The sequence below is a fragment of the Ranitomeya variabilis genome, chromosome 5, assembly GCF_051348905.1.
Source record: "Ranitomeya variabilis isolate aRanVar5 chromosome 5, aRanVar5.hap1, whole genome shotgun sequence".
In the NCBI taxonomy this organism is placed as follows: domain Eukaryota; kingdom Metazoa; phylum Chordata; class Amphibia; order Anura; family Dendrobatidae; genus Ranitomeya; species Ranitomeya variabilis.
This window is the reverse complement of record NC_135236.1, coordinates 230,757,861-230,779,054: the sequence shown is the minus strand read 5'-3', so window position 1 is coordinate 230,779,054 and position 21,194 is coordinate 230,757,861. Positions and strand designations below refer to the sequence as shown.

Sequence of the window (21,194 nt, the reverse complement as noted above, 5' to 3'; positions counted from 1 at the left end):
AGGTAAGAGGAAATGACAAACACAGAAATGAACCAGGTTCAGCAAAGAGAGGCCAGCTTACTAATAGCAGAATATAGCAAGATAACTTATCTGGTCAACAAAAACCCTATAAAAATCCACGCTGGAGATTCAAGAACCCCCGAACCGTCTAACGGTCCGGGGGGAGAACACCAGCCCCCTAGAGCTTCCAGCAAAGGTCAGGATACAGATAGGAACAAGCTGGACAAAAATACCAAACAAAACAAAAGCAAAAAGCAAAGAAGCAGACTTAGCTTGAAAAACAGGAACAGGATCAGAGGACAAGAGCACAACAGATTAGCTCTGATTTCAACGATGCCAGGCATTGAACTGAAGGTCCAGGGAGCTTATATAGCAACGCCCCTGAACTAACGGCCCAGGTGAGGATATAGGAAAAGACAGACGCTCCAGAGTCAAATCACTAATGACCACTAGAGGGAGCAAAAAGCAAAATCACAACAGACCGCAACACATAGCGCTAGAAGGAAGGCACCGATTTCCACCTGTGAAGAGAACTCTGGAGGTGCCATTGGACCGGCCGGACTTGCGCAGCCTGGTGAACCGTATTCTGGACTGAGGACCCAGAGATCTTCAGTAAAGAGGTAAAGAGACTGCAAACTGGTGTCCTCGTTATTACTGCACCGCACCACTATTACCATCATCCGTCATCCACACCTATCTGTTGTGGATTCTGTTTGTGGGCTCCCTCTGGTGGTTACTGCTGGTACTGGGTGACTTTGGTGGGTTGCGGCCTTTGGTTTCCACCTGTCCATCAGAGGCTGGGTGTTTCCTATTTTACCTGGCCTTTCTGTCATTCCCTTGCCGGCTATCAATGTATTCAGATGTGCTCTGTTTGGTTCCTGCCTACCTGCTCCCAGATCTTTCAGGATAAGCTAAGTGCTGATTTTCAGTTGTTTGGTTTTTTGTCCAGCTTGCTTATTATGTCTCTATGCTAGCTGGTAGCTCTAGTGGACTGAGGTTCTCCCCATGTGCCATGAGTTGGCACATGGGTTCTTGTAATCTCAGGATGGTTTTTTGATTAGGGTTTTTTGCTGACCGCTCAGACCCCTTTTGTATCGTTCTGCTTTCTAGTTTACAGCGGGCCTCAATTTGCTGAACCTATATATATCATCTCTATGTGTGTGCCTTCCTCTCATTTCACCGTCAATACATGTGGGGGGAAACTATACCTTTTGGGGTTCATTCCTCTGGAGGCAAGTGAGGTCTTATTTTCTCTGCAGTACTAGTTAGCTCTTAGGCTGGTGCGTGGCGTCTAGAACCAACGTAGGCACGCTCCCTGGCTATCTCTAGTTGCGTTTGTCAGGCGTAGGGCAGTGGTCAGCCCAGGTTCCATCACCCTAGAGCTCGTCCGATATTTTGTATTACTTTGCTTGTCCCTTGCTATCCCTAGCCATTGGGATTCAGGACAGTATAGCCGGCCCACAAAGTGTTAATTGTTTGGGCTGAAGCAGGAGAAAAAGAAGTGTTTAAGGGAAATTTTTTTTTTTTTTTTTTTCCTTCAGAGTTTTGCTGCCTAGCCCTTAATTGCTGTCTAGCTGCTTCTTACCTCCTCTTAACCCTTGAATGGCTCTGATATTAGCTGTTTAACATGGATGTCCAGAGTTTGGCTTCCAGCCTGAGTAATCTCGCGGCAAAAGTTCAAAACATACAGGATTTTGTTGTTCACACTCCCATGTCTGAACCTAGAATTCCTATTCCAGAGTTCTTTTCTGGAGATAGATCTACCTTCCTGAATTTCAGGAACAATTGTAAATTGTTTCTTTCTTTAAAATCTCGCTCTGGAGACCCTGCTCAACAGGTCAAGATTGTAATATCTTTCCTGCGGGGCGACCCTCAGAATTGGGCATTTGCATTGGCACCAGGGGATCCTGCATTGCTCAATGTGGATGCGTTTTTTCTGGCATTGGGATTGCTCTATGAGGAACCCAACCTGGAGATTCAGGCTGAAAAGGCTTTATTAGCCCTCTCTCAGGGGCATGATGAAGCGGAAATATATTGTCAAAAATTTCGGAAATGGTCGGTGCTTACTCAGTGGAATGAGTGCGCCCTGGCTGCTAACTTCAGAAATGGTCTTTCCGAGGCCATTAAGGATATTATGGTGGGGTTCCCTACGCCTACAGGTCTGAATGAGTCGATGGCTATGGCCATTCAGATTGATCGGCGTTTACGGGAGCGCAAACCCGTGCACCAGTTGGCGGTGTCTTCTGAACAGGCACCTGAGACTATGCAATGTGATAGAATTCAGTCCAGAAGTGAACGGCAAAATTATAGGCGGAAAAATGGATTGTGTTTTTATTGTGGTGATTCAGCTCATGTTATATCAGCATGCTCTAAACGCACTAAAAGGGTTGATAAATCTTTTGCCATTGGTACTCTGCAGCCTAAGTTCATTTTGTCTGTGACTCTGATTTTTTCACTGTCTTCCATTTCCGTCGATGCCTATGTGGATTCAGGCGCTGCCCTGAGTCTTATGGATTGGTCATTTGCTAAACGCTGCGGTTTTAGTCTGGAGCCTCTGGAAGTTCCTATGCCTCTGAAGGGAATTGACTCTACACCATTGGCTATGAATAAGCCGCAGTATTGGACACAAGTGACCATGCGCATGACTCCCGTTCATCAGGAGGTGATTCGCTTCCTTGTACTGTATAATTTACATGATGTACTAGTGCTTGGTCTGCCATGGTTACAAACTCATAATCCTGTCCTGGACTGGAAAACAATGTCTGTGTTAAGCTGGGGATGTCAGGGGGTTCATGATTATGCACCTCCGATTTCAATCGCTTCATCTACTCCTTCTGAGATCCCTGCGTTTTTGTCTGACTATAGGGATGTTTTTGAGGAGCCTAAGCTCAATTCCCTCCCTCCTCATAGAGATTGTGACTGTGCTATAGAATTGATTCCTGGCAGTAAGTTCCCTAAGGGTCGTTTATTTAATCTGTCACTGCCAGAGCATACTGCTATGCGGAATTATATTAAGGAGTCCTTGGAAAATGGACATATTCGTCCATCTTCGTCCCCTCTGGGAGCAGGTTTTTTTTTCGTGGCAAAAAAAGATGGTTCCCTGAGGCCTTGTATAGATTATCGCCTTCTGAATAAGATTACAGTCAAATATCAGTATCCACTGCCATTATTGACTGATTTGTTTGCTCGCATTAAGGGGGCTAGGTGGTTCACTAAGATAGATCTTCGCGGTGCGTATAATCTGGTGCGGATAAAACAGGGTGACGAGTGGAAAACCGCATTTAATACGCCTGAGGGCCATTTTGAGTATTTGGTAATGCCTTTTGGACTCTCCAATGCTCCGTCAGTCTTTCAGTCCTTTATGCACAATATTTTCCGTGAATATCTGGATAAGTTTATGATTGTGTATTTGGATGATATTTTGGTGTTTTCTGATGACTGGGAGTCTCATGTTTTACAGGTCAGGAAGGTGTTTCAGGTTCTGCGGGCCAATTCTCTGTTTGTGAAGGGCTCAAAGTGTCTCTTCGGAGTCCAGAAGATTTCTTTTTTGGGGTACATTTTTTCTCCTTCTACTATTGAGATGGATCCCGTCAAGGTTCAGGCGATTTGTGACTGGACACAACCTACATCTGTTAAGAGCCTTCAGAAGTTCTTGGGGTTTGCTAATTTTTATCGTCGGTTCATTGCTAATTTTTCCAGTATTGTTAAACCTTTGACTGATTTGACTAAAAAGGGTGCTGATGTTGCTGATTGGTCTCCTGCGGCCGTGGAGGCCTTTCAGGAACTTAAGCGCCGGTTTTCTTCTGCTCCTGTGCTGTGTCAACCAGATGTTTCACTTCCTTTTCAGGTTGAGGTTGATGCTTCCGAGATTGGAGCGGGGGCGGTTTTGTCACAGAGAAGTTCTAATGGCTCGGTGATGAAGCCATGTGCATTCTTCTCTAGAAAATTCTCGCCCGCCGAGCGCAATTATGATGTGGGTAATCGGGAGCTTTTGGCCATGAAGTGGGCATTTGAGGAGTGGCGTCATTGGCTTGAGGGTGCTAAACATCGTGTGGTGGTCTTGACTGATCACAAGAATCTCATTTACCTTGAGTCTGCCAGGCGTTTGAATCCTAGACAGGCTCGTTGGTCGTTGTTTTTTTCTCGTTTCAATTTCGTGGTTTCATACCTGCCAGGTTCAAAGAATGTGAAGGCAGATGCTCTTTCCAGGAGTTTTGTGCCTGACTCTCCTGGAGACTCTGGGCCTACTGGTATCCTTAGGGATGGGGTAATATTGTCCGCCGTATCCCCAGACTTGCGACGTGCATTGCAGGAGTTTCAGGTAGATAAACCGGATCGTTGTCCACCAGAAAGACTGTTTGTTCCGGATGATTGGACCAGTAGAGTCATCTCCGAGGTCCATTCTTCTGTGTTGGCTGGTCATCCTGGAATATTTGGTACTAGAGACTTGGTGGCCAGGTCTTTTTGGTGGCCTTCCTTGTCTAGGGATGTGCGTACCTTTGTGCAGTCTTGTGAAGTGTGTGCTCGAGCTAAGCCTTGCTGTTCTCGGGCCAGTGGGTTGTTGTTATCCTTGCCCATCCCGAAGAGGCCTTGGACGCACATTTCCATGGATTTTATTTCTGATCTCCCGGTTTCACAGAAAATGTCCGTTATCTGGGTGGTGTGTGACCGCTTTTCTAAGATGGTTCATTTGGTGCCCTTGCCTAAGTTGCCTTCCTCCTCTGAGTTGGTCCCTTTATTTTTTCAGAACGTGGTTCGTTTGCATGGGATTCCGGAGAATATCGTTTCTGACAGGGGATCCCAGTTTGTGTCTAGATTTTGGCGGACGTTTTGTGCCAAGATGGGCATTGATTTGTCTTTCTCGTCTGCATTCCATCCTCAGACGAATGGCCAGACGGAGCGAACTAATCAGACCTTGGAAACTTATTTGAGGTGTTTTGTTTCTGCTGATCAAGATGACTGGGTTGCTTTTTTGCCGCTGGCCGAATTTGCTCTTAATAATCGGGCTAGTTCTGCCACGTTGGTCTCTCCTTTTTTTTGTAATTCGGGTTTCATCCTCGTTTTTCCTCTGGTCAGGTGGAGTCTTCGGATTGTCCTGGAGTGGACGTGGTGGTGGACAGGCTACATCAGATTTGGAATCAGGTGGTGGACAATTTGAAGTTATCTCAGGAGAAGACTCAGCAGTTTGCTAATCGCCGTCGCCGCGTGGGTCCCCGACTTCTTGTTGGGGATTTGGTGTGGTTGTCTTCTCGTTTTGTCCCTATGAAGGTCTCTTCTCCTAAGTTCAAGCCTCGGTTCATCGGTCCTTATAGGATCTCGGAGATTCTTAACCCTGTATCTTTTCGTTTGGATCTCCCAGCATCGTTTGCTATTCATAATGTGTTCCATCGGTCGTTGTTGCGGAGGTATGAGGTGCCCGTTGTTCCTTCGGTTGAGCCTCCTGCTCCGGTGCTGGTGGAGGGAGAATTGGAGTATGTTGTTGAGAAGATCTTGGATTCTTGTGTTTCCAGACGCAAACTCCAGTATTTGGTTAAGTGGAAGGGTTATGGTCAGGAGGATAATTCCTGGGTGGTCGCCTCCGATGTTCATGCGACTGATTTGGTCCGCGCCTTCCATAGAGCTCACCCTGATCGCCCTGGGGGTTCTCGTGAGGGTTCGGTGACCCCTCCTCAAGGGGGGGGTACTGTTGTGGATTCTGTTTGTGGGCTCCCTCTGGTGGTTACTGCTGGTACTGGGTGACTTTGGTGGGTTGCGGCCTTTGGTCTCCACCTGTCCATCAGAGGCTGGGTGTTTCCTATTTTACCTGGCCTTTCTGTCATTCCCTTGCCGGCTATCAATGTATTCAGATGTGCTCTGTTTGGTTCCTGCCTACCTGCTCCCAGATCTTTCAGGATAAGCTAAGTGCTGATTTTCAGTTGTTTGGTTTTTTGTCCAGCTTGCTTATTATGTCTCTATGCTAGCTGGTAGCTCTAGTGGACTGAGGTTCTCCCCATGTGCCATGAGTTGGCACATGGGTTCTTGTAATCTCAGGATGGTTTTTTGATTAGGGTTTTTTGCTGACCGCTCAGACCCCTTTTGTATCGTTCTGCTTTCTAGTTTACAGCGGGCCTCAATTTGCTGAACCTATATATATCATCTCTATGTGTGTGCCTTCCTCTCATTTCACCGTCAATACATGTGGGGGGCAACTATACCTTTTGGGGTTCATTCCTCTGGAGGCAAGTGAGGTCTTATTTTCTCTGCAGTACTAGTTAGCTCTTAGGCTGGTGCGTGGCGTCTAGAACCAACGTAGGCACGCTCCCTGGCTATCTCTAGTTGCGTTTGTCAGGCGTAGGGCAGCGGTCAGCCCAGGTTCCATCACCCTAGAGCTTGTCCGATATTTTGTATTACTTTGCTTGTCCCTTGCTATCCCTAGCCATTGGGATTCAGGACACCTATCATTCACTGTGCGCCCCACGGCAGGGTCACGGAACCGGGGCCTAGCCGCCGTGACAACCCCAGAGCAGAGACTTGTAGGCCTGGTACCGGGTACCCCTCGGCCCTGCGGCGGTGGGGGCGCTACAACAACAGTACAAGAATAGTTCTTTTTATTTTTGAGCATTTCACCATCCAGTATAAGTGATAAGAAGGCTTTATTCTTCAGGTCGGTAGCAGATTTATATAGCTTTTCATGTTTTGCTAATACTGTATGGTAAAAATTATTTTTTTATAAAAAAGTTATTTCACTGACATATTCCGAGAGCTGTAACTTTTTTATTTTTTTGCCGTACAGAGTTGTATAAGGGCTAATTTATTGCGTGACAAGTAGAAGATTTTTTCGGCACCATTTTGGGGCACATAACTTTTTTGATCACTTTTTGTTCCGATCTTTCAGACACAGAATGACCAAAAACCAGCAATTCAGTTATTGCTTTTATGTATTTTTTTTACGCGGTGCTCCATGCGGTAAAAGTGATGACGGATTTGTTTGTCGGGTCAGTACGATTACAGCGATAACAGATTTATATTGATTTTTACGCTTTGCTGCTTTTACAGACTAAAACCAATATTTTACAAAAATCAATTTGTTTTTGCATCGACATTTTCTGAGAGCTGTAACTTTCTGAGAGCTGTAAGTTTGAATTTTTTTGCCGAAAGAGCCATATTAGGGCTTGCTTTTTGCGGGACTACTTGGTGTTTTCATTATGATCATTTTCTTAACACATTACTTTTTTATCACTTTTTATATTTTTTGTGAATCAGTATGATAAAAAAGATACATTTTGGGTGTGTCTTTTTTTTTTAACAGTATTCGCCATACGAAATAAATAAAGTGCCGGTTTTATAGATCAGGACGTTCCGGACTCGGTGATGCCAATTATGTGTACTTTTTGTTTTATCACAAAGGCTGCGTTTTTAGTGGTGAAACGACTTTCCACTATTTGTGTCTGCTTTTTGGTGCTTTTTAAATTTTTTTTACTTACCGTATTTTACTTTTTTCAGCTGGAGACCCGCCTGACTGGCTAGTCTACAGTGTGGTCTCTGTCCCTGATGCCTTTTTAGTGTTTTTCTCTGAATACAGCCAGGGCCTGATACATGCTGCACATGAATTGGACAGTATTTATCAGCTGACAGGTTTCCTTTAAGTGCACATTATATTAATTCACCTAATAGCACTGCTGAGTGAACAAGCATATACAAACAGAAATGAATTGGGTAGAAAAATACATACAGCTGAGAAGTATTCATCAGCAGCGTGAGACATAGGCTTAATTGAAGCAATAATAAAACTTACTTTTTATCATATTCTAATAAGCTCACTGGGAAATTTTCATCCGGTAATTATTACTGGCTGTCTGTATTTCATCAAAGACATGTTAGTCTTATTCCCACTTGCTTTCGATTCCTGTTCTTTATTTGCACTAACTTTAAAATCGCTCATTAAATTATATGATTTTCTACTGAACATAAGAGTTTAAAGATACAAGTGCACCACATTGCCAAGCGGAAGCCTAAGGCTGGGGTCACACATGGCGTAAGAAAATACGCCACGTATTATACGTCCGTACTACGGCCGTAATACGGAGAAATGTCCCCAAAATATTGATCCGTAGTCAGGGTGTTTCAGCGTATTTTGCGCATGGCATCCTCCGTATGTAATCCGTATGGCATCCGTACTGCGAGATTTTCGCGCAGGCTTGCAAAACCGACATCTAATGGATTTATGTGCTCAAATGTTAGGGAAAACATATATACAGTATATATATATATATATGTCATTGAGACACATATATATATATTCTGTATTTAGATTTCATTCAGCGCGATATCTGTGAACAGCCGCTAATTCAATTGCCGGCTTTTCATTTCTCCTGCACAAACCCGACAGGATATGAGACATGGTTTACATACAGTAAACCATCTCATATCCCCTTTTTTTTTGCATATTCCACATTACTAATGTTAGTAGTGTGTATGTGCAAAATTTCAGCGCTGTAGCTGCTGAAATAAAGGGTTAAATGGCGGAAAAAATTGGCGTGGGCTCCCGCGCAATTTTCTCCGCCAGAATGGTAAAGCCAGTGACTGAGGGCAGATATTAATAGCCAGGAGAGGGTCCATGGTTATTGGCCCCCCCGTGGCTAAAAACATCTGCCCCCAGCCACCCCAGAAAAGGCACATCTGGAAGATGCGCCTATTCTGGCACTTGGCCACTCTCTTCCCACTCCCTGTAGCGGTGGGATATGGGGTAATGAAGGGTTAATGCCACCTTGCTATTGTAAGGTGACATTAAGCCAGATTAATAATGGAGAGGCGTCAATTATGACACCTATCCATTATTAATCCAATTGTAGGAAAGGGTTAAAAAACACACACACACATGATTACAAAGTAGTTTAATGAAATAAACACAGCGGTTGTTGTAATAATTTATTGTTCTCCCATTCCATTTCCAGGACCTCGCTTGGCAACATAATAAACGCACAAGATACATATCTTCTGCTGTCAGATCTCGTCCCACGAAGTAATCCATCTGAAGGGGTTAACTAATATTACAGGCAGGAGCCCTGCAAATGCAGCTGTGCTCCGTGCTTGTAATTCCCCGGCGAATGAATGAAATGTAGGCCATTGACCTACATTTCCTTCAGTCGCGGTGATGCGCCCCCTGGTGGATGTCCTCATATGACCTGGAGCGTGGGAAAAAGTTCCCAGGCTGCAGTTCATGAGAACATCCACCAGGGGGCGCATCACCGCGACTGAAGGAAATGTAGGTCAATGGCCTACATTTCATTCATTCGCCGGGGAATTACAAGCACGGAGCACAGCTGCATTTGCAGGGCTCCTGCCTGTAATATTAGTTAACCCCTTCAGATGGATTACTTCGTGGGACGAGATCTGACAGCAGAAGGTATGTATCTTGTGCGTTTATTATGTTGCCAAGCGAGGTCCTGGAAATGGAATGGGAGAACAATAAATTATTACAACAACCGCTGTGTTTATTTCATTAAACTACTTTGTAATCATGTGTGTGTGTGTTTTTTAACCCTTTCCTACAATTGGATTAATAATGGATAGGTGACATAATTGACCCCTCTCCATTATTAATCTGGCTTAATGTCACCTTACAATAGCAAGGTGGCATTAACCCTTCATTACCCCATATCCCACCGCTACAGGGAGTGGGAAGAGAGTGGCCAAGTGCCAGAATAGGCGCATCTTCCAGATGTGCCTTTTCTGGGGTGGCTGGGGGCAGATGTTTTTAGCCACGGGGGGGCCAATAACCATGGACCCTCTCTAGGCTATTAATATCTGCCCTCAGTCACTGGCTTTACCACTCTGGCGGAGAAAATTGCGCGGGAGCCCACGCCAATTTTTTCCGCCATTTAACCCTTTATTTCAGCAGCTACAGCGCTGAAATTTTGCACATACACACTACTAACATTAGTAGTGTGGAATATGCAACAAAAAAGGGGATATGAGATGGTTTACTGTATGAAAACCATGTCTCATATCCTGTCGGGTTTGTGCAGGAGAAATGAAAAGCCGGCAATTGAATTACCGACTTTTCACTAACAGCGCTGCGTATTTCTCGCAAGTCACACTGCAGGTCCGTGTGGAATCCGTATTTTTCGCGCCCCCATAGACTTTCATTGGCGTATTATTTGCGCAGTACGCTGACAAACGCAGCATGCTGCGATTTTGTACGGCCGTAGAAAGCCGTATAATACTGAACCGTAATATACGGCTAATAGGAGCAGCCCCATTGAGAATAATTGTGCCGTATGTAATGCGAGTTTTACGGACGTAGTTTCTGCGCTCTTACGTCCGTAAAACTCGCATGTGTGACCCCAGCCTTAGTGGTTATAAGATATAAATCTGTGCAGTCTACCAAGTCTTGAAACCATTAAAGTAGAACTGGGAAATGACCGTGCTACTGCGAGTAACCAGTGATGACACCCTGGAAGCCACTAGACGTGCCAGAGGCCAAGATCACGACCACAGAGCAAACACGGGCGCCCAGGGTTCAGTGACCTGCAATGTCTGTAATTAGTAAAGAAGAAACAAACAAAAAAACATTAAAGAAAAGCCCAGAGACCAAACTAATAAGGATAGAGCATACTGTGTCACCATACAGCGCTCAACATTTTACTATCGAGTTCTTCCACCATTACAACCTGAAGCAGTTTTCCAGTTTGGATAATGTTCTTTTCTCGTTTTATCTTATGTAAGTTTTGTAGGTTTTAGTGAATACACATTCTTTTTTTACCACTAAAAGAGGTGTGACATTATAGGGCTAGGGCTACACAGAGACTTTGGCGATGACCGCTGACGTACAACAGACGTTCGATCGGTGCCGCTTCTGCATCGAAGCGCTACAGAAGTGAATGGGGTCACACTGCGACACTCTAACAGCCACGCCAAGCAATTCCCAAGAAATCCAACCAAATCTGATTTTTTTGCCACTTGCTTGTCGTGACAGCCATGATGTAGCAGCTGCACAAAGCGAACTTCAGTTGCGTAACAGCTGTCTCGGCCAAAGTTGCCATGTAGCTATTCACTGTCTGTATAATGGCTGCAATGTCTGGACTGACCACAGACTGTAAGTTCGGGCCAGGATCTCTGCGGTCAGTCCAGGCATTGTGATTCAGATAGTGAGATACGGCATCTGAACCCTTCACTGAAAAATGTTCACTGCAGTTTTGTTTTTTTTTGAGGGGGGTGGAGGGGTCATAGCCAAAAGTGAGTTCAGAAGTAAGGAGGCATACATGTACTTCTGTTATAGTTCTCATTCCTTTTGAATTCAACTTGTGACTCCGAAAATGGCATAAACAAACTGCATTGCATGTTTGTAGACTATGCAGTCTGTGAAACCACCCTACAGAAGTATTCCGCCTGAATACATGTATTGTCCATAGAATGTGAATGATGGCTGCCCACTTCTTGGACTGTTTTTCAAACATTCATAGGGGCCAAGTCATCAAACATTTTGCTCCAACAATCTGTCTTAAATCAATTTGAAACGTGACAAAATGTGAAACTTTTCCCATTTTTTAAGTCGGCTCTGCCAACTGTTGAGAAGTGGATGGAGCTTAGCGAGGTGTGGGCACCCCAAAGTCACCATAATTTAAACCACAAAAATTGTGTTGATTACTCCCGAATTTTACATTTTTTACTATTAGGCTGGAGACACACTAGCGATTTAAAAATCGTTCCGATTTTGATGCGGGAGAGTCGGACGAGCGCAATGTAATTGTCATGCGAGTGTCATGCGTTTTTTGTGTGAGTACAATATTTCACAGACAGATAGATAGAAGAATAGCCGTTAATTAATTTGTCGGCTTCTGTAATATCAATGCAGAAGCCAACAGGATAGAAGACATGGATTACATACAGTAAATCCATGCAGAATAGTTATATATATATTGATGTCAGTGACCAATACAATTAGTATAGTTTGTGTGCAAATTAGGGAACTTTAATGTATTTAATAAAAGAATCTTTTCAGGGAAAAAAGTAGTGTGTGCTCCCACGCAATTTTCTGCGCCAGAGAGGGAAAGCCAGCGACTGGGAGACCGATGTTTGTAGCCTAGGAAGGGGCGAATACTGATGGAGCTTCCCAGGCTATGAATATCAGCCCGCAGCTGTATATTTAGCCTTTACTGGCTATTAAAATAGGGGCCCCCCCAAAAAAAAACTACGTGGGGTCACCCTATAACTAATAGTCAGAAAAGGCTATGCAGACAGGTGCGGGCTGAGATTCATAGCCCAGGAAGGGACCATGGTTATTGACCCCCCCTTGGCTACAAACACCAGCACTCAGCTGCCCCATAAAAGGTGCATCTGTAAGATGCGCCAATTCTGGCATTAGCCTCTCTCTTCCCACTGCCCTGTAGCAGTGGCATATGGGGTAATAAGGGGTTAATGTCACTTTTGCATTGTAAGGTGACAATAAGCCCATTAGTAATGGAGAGGTGTCAATAAGACACTTATCCATTACTAATCCTATAGCTTGTAAAGGGTTAAATAAACACACACATATGCAGAATAAAGTCTTTTAATGAAATAAAACACTAAACACTGTTTGATAATTTTATTGTAACATGTAATCCAAGCGAAGCCATCGATCTCCTAAATGTAAAATAAAAAACCAACAATATACCATACATGTCTGGTGTACAGTCAGTTCCACGCCGTAATCCATATCTGGGGCATATACAGTTTACAACCGGGAGTGGTGTAATGCAACTGCCCCCAGCTGTAAACTACTGTGGAATGAATGAAATGCTGGGAGCGGAGCTTCGGTGACTAGCGGTGACGTCACCGAAGCTTCAATCCCTGCCGGCCTGAACTCAAATGAACTCTTCAGCCTGTGAAAATCAGCTGGCATTTTCCCACGCTCAAGAGTTCATCTTAGTTCATGCCGGCAGGGAGTGCTGTGCGATTTTTTCTCACACCCATTAACTTTTATTGCGAGATGTGATCTGTTTTCTGATCACATTCGCAGAATGCTGCGATTTTTTTTCCATCCCGATCGTGATCCGATCCGAGCTGGAAAAAAAAACGTAGATGAGCACACCATTACAGGTTAACAATGGTCCGAATTCAATCCGATTTTTTATCGGATTGAATTAGTCTGATTTCATCACAAGTGGGCATGAGCCCTTACTCTTAGGCTGTGTGCACACGTAGCATATTTTTCGCGTTTTTTTTCGCGGTTTTTCGCTATAAAAACGCTATAAAACCGCGAAAAAAACGCTTACATTAAGCATCCTATGTAATAGAATGCATTCCGCATTTTTTGTGCACATGCTGCATTTTTTTCCTGAGCGGAATCGCATTCCAGAAAAAAACGCAGCATGTTCATTAAAATTGCGGAATCGCGGCGATTCTGCACCCATAGGAGTGCATTGATCTGCTTACTTCCCGCACGGGGCTGTGCACACCATGTGGGAAGCAAGCAGATCATGTGCGGTTGGTACCCAGGGTGGAGGAGAGGAGACTCTCCTCCACGGACTGGGCACCATATAATTGGTAAAAAATAAAGAATTAAAATAAAAAATAGTCCTATACTCACCCTCTGATGGCCCCCGAAGTGTTCCCGCCTCTCCGGTGCATGATCTCTCTTCCGTTCCTATAGATGATGTGGTTCAGGACCTGTGATGACGTCACTGTCTTGTGATTGGTCGCGTGACCGCTCATGTGACTCACGCGACCAATCACAAGACAGTGACGTCATCGCAGGCCCTTCACTGCACTCCAGCTATAGGAACGGACGCCGCAGAGGTCTGCAGGTGAGTATAACCATGTTTTTTATTTTTTTTATTATTTTTAAACATTCGATCTTTTACTATAGATGCTGCATAAGCTGCATCTATAGTAAAAAGTTGGTCACACTTGTCAAACACTATGTTTGACAAGTGTGACCAACCTGTCAGTCAGTTTTCCAAGCGATGCTACAGATCTCTTGGAAAACTCTAGCATTCTGCAAGCTAATTATGCTTGCAAAATGCTAGTTTTCTGCGGGTATATGCATGCAAATTCTGCATGCGATATACCCGCGGCTGGAGGCGCAGAATTGCCGCGGAAATTTCCGCGGCAATTCTGCAACGTGTGAACTTAGCCTTAAAGATGCATGTTAGTTGGGGCTCCTATTGGAGATTTCACGTTGGGGGCCACAAGCTTCACGATACGCCACTATTTAGTAGAGAAGCACATTGAAGGGTAAATGTAAAGGCAGATTTCCTCTTTATAAGCTTACAGCAGACACAATATCCCACAGTTAAGGCTGCTGTCACACTAACAAAACCAGGAGTAGAACAATTAGAGGAAAAGTACAATAGAAACATATGCACCACTTCTGTATTTATCACCCACTCCTGGTTTTGGCTTACAAATACTGATGTAAAATACTGACCAAATACTGCTAGTGTGACGGCAGCCATAGTCTACAGAAGGTTCTTTGGTGAAATCTGCAGCAGAACAGTGGGGAGTTTGTCTCAGGAATTGGAAGCTGATGATGGACACAGAATCAATAACAAACTGGCCTCACTCGGTCTAAAAAAAGAGTACATCTTGCAGAAAAAAAGAGCTCGATATACATCGGCTCTCAAGAGCCCGTATATTTATATCTGCAAACTGCCAAATGTTAATTACGTTAGTTTGATAGAAGTAGACTAAAAGGAGAAGTGTTTATGTCTTCCTGGGATATTATGTTCCGCAACCAGAACTGTGCTGTCAGCCATTCCTAGAGGTATACGAGGCACGCTGATCTAGCAATCTGCATCCGGTACCAAGGGACATTCAAAAATCCCTGTCCAATAGAAGCAGGAGGCGTCAATGGCACCATTCATACTAGAAAGCATGAAGAAGTTAGATATTCCAGAAGAACTGTATGGCTATGTACACACGTTGAGTATGTGAAGATTTTTCAGCATCAAAAATGCTGCGTAAAATATGAACGTTTTTGTATGCAATTTTTTTCCCATTCATTTGAATGGGTGAAAAATGCTGCCAACAGGCTGAAAAAATGACATGTTGCAAAAAATACTTTCATGGTTCAATTCCGCTAGGAATAAAAAGGTAGTATGTGCACAAGATCTCAGAATTCCCACTGTAATAAGCTGCATTTTTTTCCATGGAAAAGATGCACACGAAAAAGGCAAAAATTCCGTGTGAACAGGACGAGAGACCGCAAAAAATTGGATTTTATCAGAATACAATTAACAGAATTCAATTATTTTTAAAATAAGAATTAACTGAATTTATTTTTTTTTTACAATTTATCCAACTTTTTTTGATAGACAAATTAGAAAACTATAATAAATAATTACAATTAAAAGTGATAAATGGATAAAGGTGAGAATGAGCACATTATCAGCATTAATCGGTGCACAAGGCTGTTCATTCTCTCAGAGAATCAGGCCGATTATGCAAATGACACTGATCAAATTCTGATCCGAGTTTGATCAAAGTATCAGCATATTGTGAGGAGCACACTGTGAAAAGATGGAGAACAAAATTTCTTCATCTTCTCCATTGTGTCTGCGTGGAAATCGGACTGCACTCAGATGTATCCAAGTGCAGTCCGACGATGATTTCCACACATTCAGCGACTTGTGACATGCTGCGATTTACTCCACGGAACCGCTCGTTCCAAGGAAAAAATTGGACATATGCAAGGCCTATAGAATACCACTGGCTTCAGTAGTACGATCCAATGTTTTTCTGGATCACCATTAGATGGAAAATACAGGGTGTGCACCTGGCCTTACTGGCATGTGTAAAATAGCAATAATTGTAATCTGTACAAGTTTCTCTAATGTAAATAATAAATGTAGAAAAGCAAATATATCATTTTATGGACAATGATAAAACTAATAAGGGTATGTTCACACGATCCTGATTTCAATCCTTTTTTTTCAGGACAAAAACCGCAGCTCTTGGCAGAAAATGCAGGTGCGTTTTTGGTGCGTTTTTGGTGCGTTTTTTGATGCGGTTTTTAGTGCGGTTTTTTATGCAGTTTTCTCTGCAGATTGTCTGTGTTTGACACAAATAAAGCTTTAACTGCAGTGGGGGAAAAAAAAAAAGAAATGATGTCATTTCCTTGTCCCTTTTCTTCTTCCATCCTCCATTTTGGGACTAAACACCAAAATGAGTGGACGTGTTTTGAATGACAGCGCTCCGCAGAGTGCTGAGCGTAGGCCAGATCACAGCCCGCGGATCCAGCTCTATCCAGCTATTTAAGTCTACGTTCACATTTGCGGTCTGCGCCGCAGCGTCGGGCGCCGCATGCGTCATGCGCCCCTATATTTAACATGGGGGCGCATGGACATGCGTCGCACTTGCGTTTTGCGCCGCATGCGTCACTGCAGCGCACGCATCCGGGCGCAGAGGACGCAGCAAGTTGCATTTTTGCTGCGTCCAAAATCAATCAAAAGAAGGACGCATGCGGCGCACAACGCAAATGTGAACATAGCCTAAGTGCCACGTATCAAAGTGCCACGTATCACGTATTTCAGTGCCACGTATTTCAGTGCCACGTATTTAAGTGCCACGTATTTAAGTGCCACGTATTTCTTTGCCACGTATCACGTATTTCAGTGCCACGTATTTCAGTGCCACATATTTCAGTGCCACGTATTTCAGTGCCACGTATTTCAGTGCCACGTGCCACGTATCAAAGTGCCACGTATCACGTATTTCAGTGCCACATATTTAAGTGCCACGTATTTAAGTGCCACGTATTTAAGTGCCACGTATTTCTTTGCCACGTATCACGTATTTCAGTGCCACGTATTTCAGTGCCACATAGTTCAGTGCCACGTATTTCAGTGCCACGTATTTCAGTGCCACGTGCCACGTATCAAAGTGCCACGTATCACGTATTTCAGTGCCACGTATTTCAGTGCCACGTGCCACGTATTTAAGTGACACGTGCCACGTATCAAAGTGCCACGTATCACGTATTTCAGTGCCACGTATTTAAGTGCCACGTGCCACGTATCACGTATTTCAGTGCCACGTATTTCAGTGCCACGTATTTAAGTGACACGTGCCACGTATCAAAGTGCCACGTATCACGTATTTCAGTGCCACGTATTTAAGTGACACGTATCACGTATAAGTGCCACGTGTCACGTATTTAATTGCCACGTATTTAAGTGCCACGTATCCCACGAAGATTTTCCATGGAGAACAGACACATCCAGAGATATGTCTGCTCTCCACAGCTGCAGCAACACACTGACAGGAGCCATAGTTCCTGTCGGTGTGTCACTGCGCATGCGCGAGCGAGTTTACCGGCGGTCATTGACCCCGGCACTCTCGCTTAACGGCAGTGCTGCATGGGAAAGTTCAACGCAGCTGTACTGCTGTTAACCGAGACGCCGGAGTCATTGAACTCCGGGACAGTACGCGATACACTGCTAGGAGCTTCGCTCCTGGCAGTGTATCGCCGGAGAGCAGGGGATCGGCGTGGGACACTCGTTTTATGGATTCTGCGGACAGGGAGTATGAATTTGATTTTTTATTTTGTGATTTTTCCCTGGAGGATCGAGGGCTTCGCCTACAAGTGTGCTGTTGGTGAGTATATACTCTATGTTATGTGTTGTATGTACTGTACTGTGTGTCATGTATGTGTATTGTGTGTAGGTGTTTTGTGTAACTTTACAATTGTGCTAAGTCGCCGGACACAGGGACAACTCTACCATCCTAATACCGGATGGGAGTAGTAGTCCCATACGGCGACTTAGCACAATGGTGGCACTAGCGTCGCATGGGGACACGCACACACACACGCACACACACACATACCAAATCAATCACGATCCCCATGCGACGGTATGCCTCCATGTCTCTCTGCCCAAGCACTTCCGCCCACGCACTTCCGGCCGCTTCCCCGCACTTCCGGCTGCAGCGGTTCTGCACCACAAACCGCAATAAAACCCGCAGATATATTTTTGATCTGCGGGTTTTACTGCGGGTTTGACCTCACAATGGAGGTCTATGGGTACAGAACCGCTGCTGTTTCGGGCAAAGAAGTGACATGCTCCTTCTTTTTTCCCGCAGCTATTCAGCGCGGCTTTTTTTTTTAAATTCAGGATCATGTGCACAGCAGTTCCTGTTTTCCATAGGGTACAATGTACTGTCCCCTGCATGGAAAAAAGCTGCGGAACCGCAGCGGCAAAACCGCTGCGGTTCTGCAGTAAAAAACGCACTGTGTGAACATGGCCTTTCAGTTCAGTGTAAATGCAGAAACGTCAAACGTGGAAAGGTTCACCTTTTGCCAAAAAAATCCAAGCAGAAAAATGTGCCTGTAGTATCCAATGGTCATCAACCTGCTTTATTGCGTCACTGAAAATACAGAAACAGCAACAACATTATGACCCTAAGGCTACTTTCACACTAGCGTCGGGAACAACCCGTCGCTGTGCGTCGGGCCGAGGTTCCCGACGCTAGCGTGGTCTCCGCCGCACAACGGGGGCAGCGGATGCATTTTTCCCACGCATCCGCTGCCCCATTGTGAGGTGCGGGGAAGTGCGGGGAGGTGGGGGCGGAGTTCCGGCCGCGCATGCGCGGTCGGAAAAAGCGGACCGTCGGGAGCAAAAAACGTTACATGTAACGTTTTTTTCTCCCGACGGTCCGCTAACACACGCCCAAGCGTCGCAAAACGGACGCGACGTTTTGCAATGCGTCGCTAATGCGTCGCTAATGTTAGTCTATGACGAAAAAACGTATCCAGCAAGAACTTTTGCTGGATGCGTATTTTCGGCAAAACGACGCATTTGCCACGTATTGCAGTTAACGCTAGTGTGAAACTAGCCTTATATAAATCTGGGGCTTGGTCAAGCTTTCCTGCATCTGATGACCATGGCTGTCACCTTGGTCAATACTTATGGACTTAATGAAAGCCCTCCTGGGCAGCACCTTCAATCGTTCTGTACCAGTAAGCTTATGTAAGTCATAGGCTTAAAGGGTAACTGCCAGCTTCATTTTAGTTCATAAATCAATATAACTCATGAAAATAAGCCACTTTTTAATATATCTTAACTGAGAAATTTGCTTCTTTTTCCTCCTGGGTTTCAATTCATGGGTAAAATCTGTATTCAGTGAAAACAGATTTTTTTTTGTTCACATTAGTGAGATAGGAGATGACAGTTTGTGCTTATAGCATTCTATGGAGGAGGAGAAAGAGGCAGACACAGACATTCCGCATAGGACCTTATGAACACCAACTGTCATCTTCTGCCTTATTACTGGGAAATTCTCTGAATACAGATTTTACCCGAGAATTGGGAATGATCAGTCAAGGTAGAGAGAGAAGCAGACTTCTCTGCTAAACTATATCACAAAGTTTCTTATTTTCACGTGTACTATTGATTTATGGGTGTTTGGGGGGAAACAGTTATACTTTAAGCTCCTTTGTGTTTCATATATAGGCTTCGTAGTCATTAAACGTTTCTTACAAACAAGCTCAAATGTTGTAACACTATCCTGCACCTTTTTCCTCCGCAGATCTTGCTCCGGCCCTGGGGCAGTGCTCCCTTTTGTGTGTGCAGGTGGATGGCAGTTGACCACTGCAGCTAATCATTGGCCTTAGCGATCACATGACATCCTACTGGAATCAGTGCTCAGTGATGGGATATAAAATACATAAAATAACAAATTCAGCATGTACTCACTGTCCCTGGGTCCAGCGCCAACTCCCCGCCATTGCTCCGGTCCAAGTTGCTGAGCTCAGTGCATGAGCTGATAAGCTCAGTGACTGGCTATAACAGAGATGTCACATCAACAACGCGCGTCATCATGCTAGCAAGTCAATGAGCTCAGTGTCACCTGGGGTCAACTTCTTAGCACGAGGACTGTGGTCAGCGACTGTTAAGAGCGGTGATGCATGCTCTAGTCAAAACACCGGGACTGGCGCAGTGGCGGGGAGCCGGCATTGGACCAAGGGAGAGTGAGTACCTGCTGAGTTTGTTGTTTTGTGTATTTTACACAGTTTGGGGCCCACATTCCTAAAAGTGGACGTCTTTAAAGATCAGTATCTTTTGATTGGATCGCCCCTTTCACCAAAATGAAGAAAATGTAAAGTTGGACACAAGAAACCTCAATGTACTCCAAAGGGCTACACAATAAAGTTATATTTTCCTTATGAACATATGTTCAGTGAAAATGGAGTAGCATTTTGAAAATTCAACATCCAGTGAACCAGTGTGATCCTAAACTGGCATACTTCTTAGCACTTTGGGATTTGTAACACTACTGTGCTAAGATAGCAAATGTGGCTTCTGGTTTCTTATCCTAAGTCATGTGGTAAGACTCTTTTATGGGTCGATATTGAATTTTAGGATAGCCACTTCCAATAGCTGGGACTAGAGTTCCAGTCCTCTTCCTCTTTGAAAAGGCAATTTACATATTTATATTCCCAGGGGATCACTGCATGGCCTAGAAGTCTCCCTAAACCAACTGGTGACTCTCCCTAAGAAGAAATGTTACCTGTTAAAGCCCCTGTCAAAGGCCTTTCACCCAGCCAACCAGTTCTCCTGCTGTTCATATGGATGAGGAGCAAACACTTTAAAACTTGTGTCTGCAAATGGAGCTTCTAATCTTAAGTCATTAGGACCTTTTAAAAGGTTAATATTGACTTTTAGGATTGCTACTTCCAACATGAAGCACTAGAGCTCCTGTCCTCTTAGTCCAAGTTCCTGTCCTTAGTCTGAGTTACGGTCCGAGCTTCTGTCCTTAGTCCGAGCTCCTGTCCTCTTAGTCCGAGCTCCTGTCCTCTTAGTCCGAGCTCCTGTACTCTTAGTCTGAGCTCCTGTCCTCTTAGTCCAGGCTCCTGTCCTCTTAGTCCGAGCTCCTGTCCTCTTTGTCCGAGCTCCTGTCCTCTTTGTCCGAGATCCTGTCCTCTTAGTCCGAGCTCCTGTCCTCTTAGTCCGAGCTCCTGTACTCTTAGTCCGAGCTCCTGTCCTCTTAGTCCGACCTCCTGTCCTCTTAGTCCGACCTCTTGTCCTTTTAGTTCGAACTCCTGTCCTTAGTCTGATCCTCCTGTCCTCTTAGTCCGACCTCCTGTCCCCTTAGTTCGAGCTCCTGTCCTCTTAGTTCGAGCTCCTGTCCTCTTAGTTCGAGTTCCTGTCCTCTTAGTCGGACCTCCTCTCCTCTTAGTCCGACCTCCTGTCCTCTTAGTCCGACCTCCTGTCCTCTTAGTCCGACCTCCT

General features: G+C 44.7%; 1 protein-coding gene across 4 annotated transcripts in view; it reads right to left on the bottom strand.

The window, feature by feature from the left end:
* The window catches only part of TJP1 (tight junction protein 1), a 623,857-nt gene that overhangs the window by 532,022 nt on the left and 70,641 nt on the right, over positions 1 to 21,194 (bottom strand). The gene's annotated exons all lie outside the window — the stretch shown is intronic.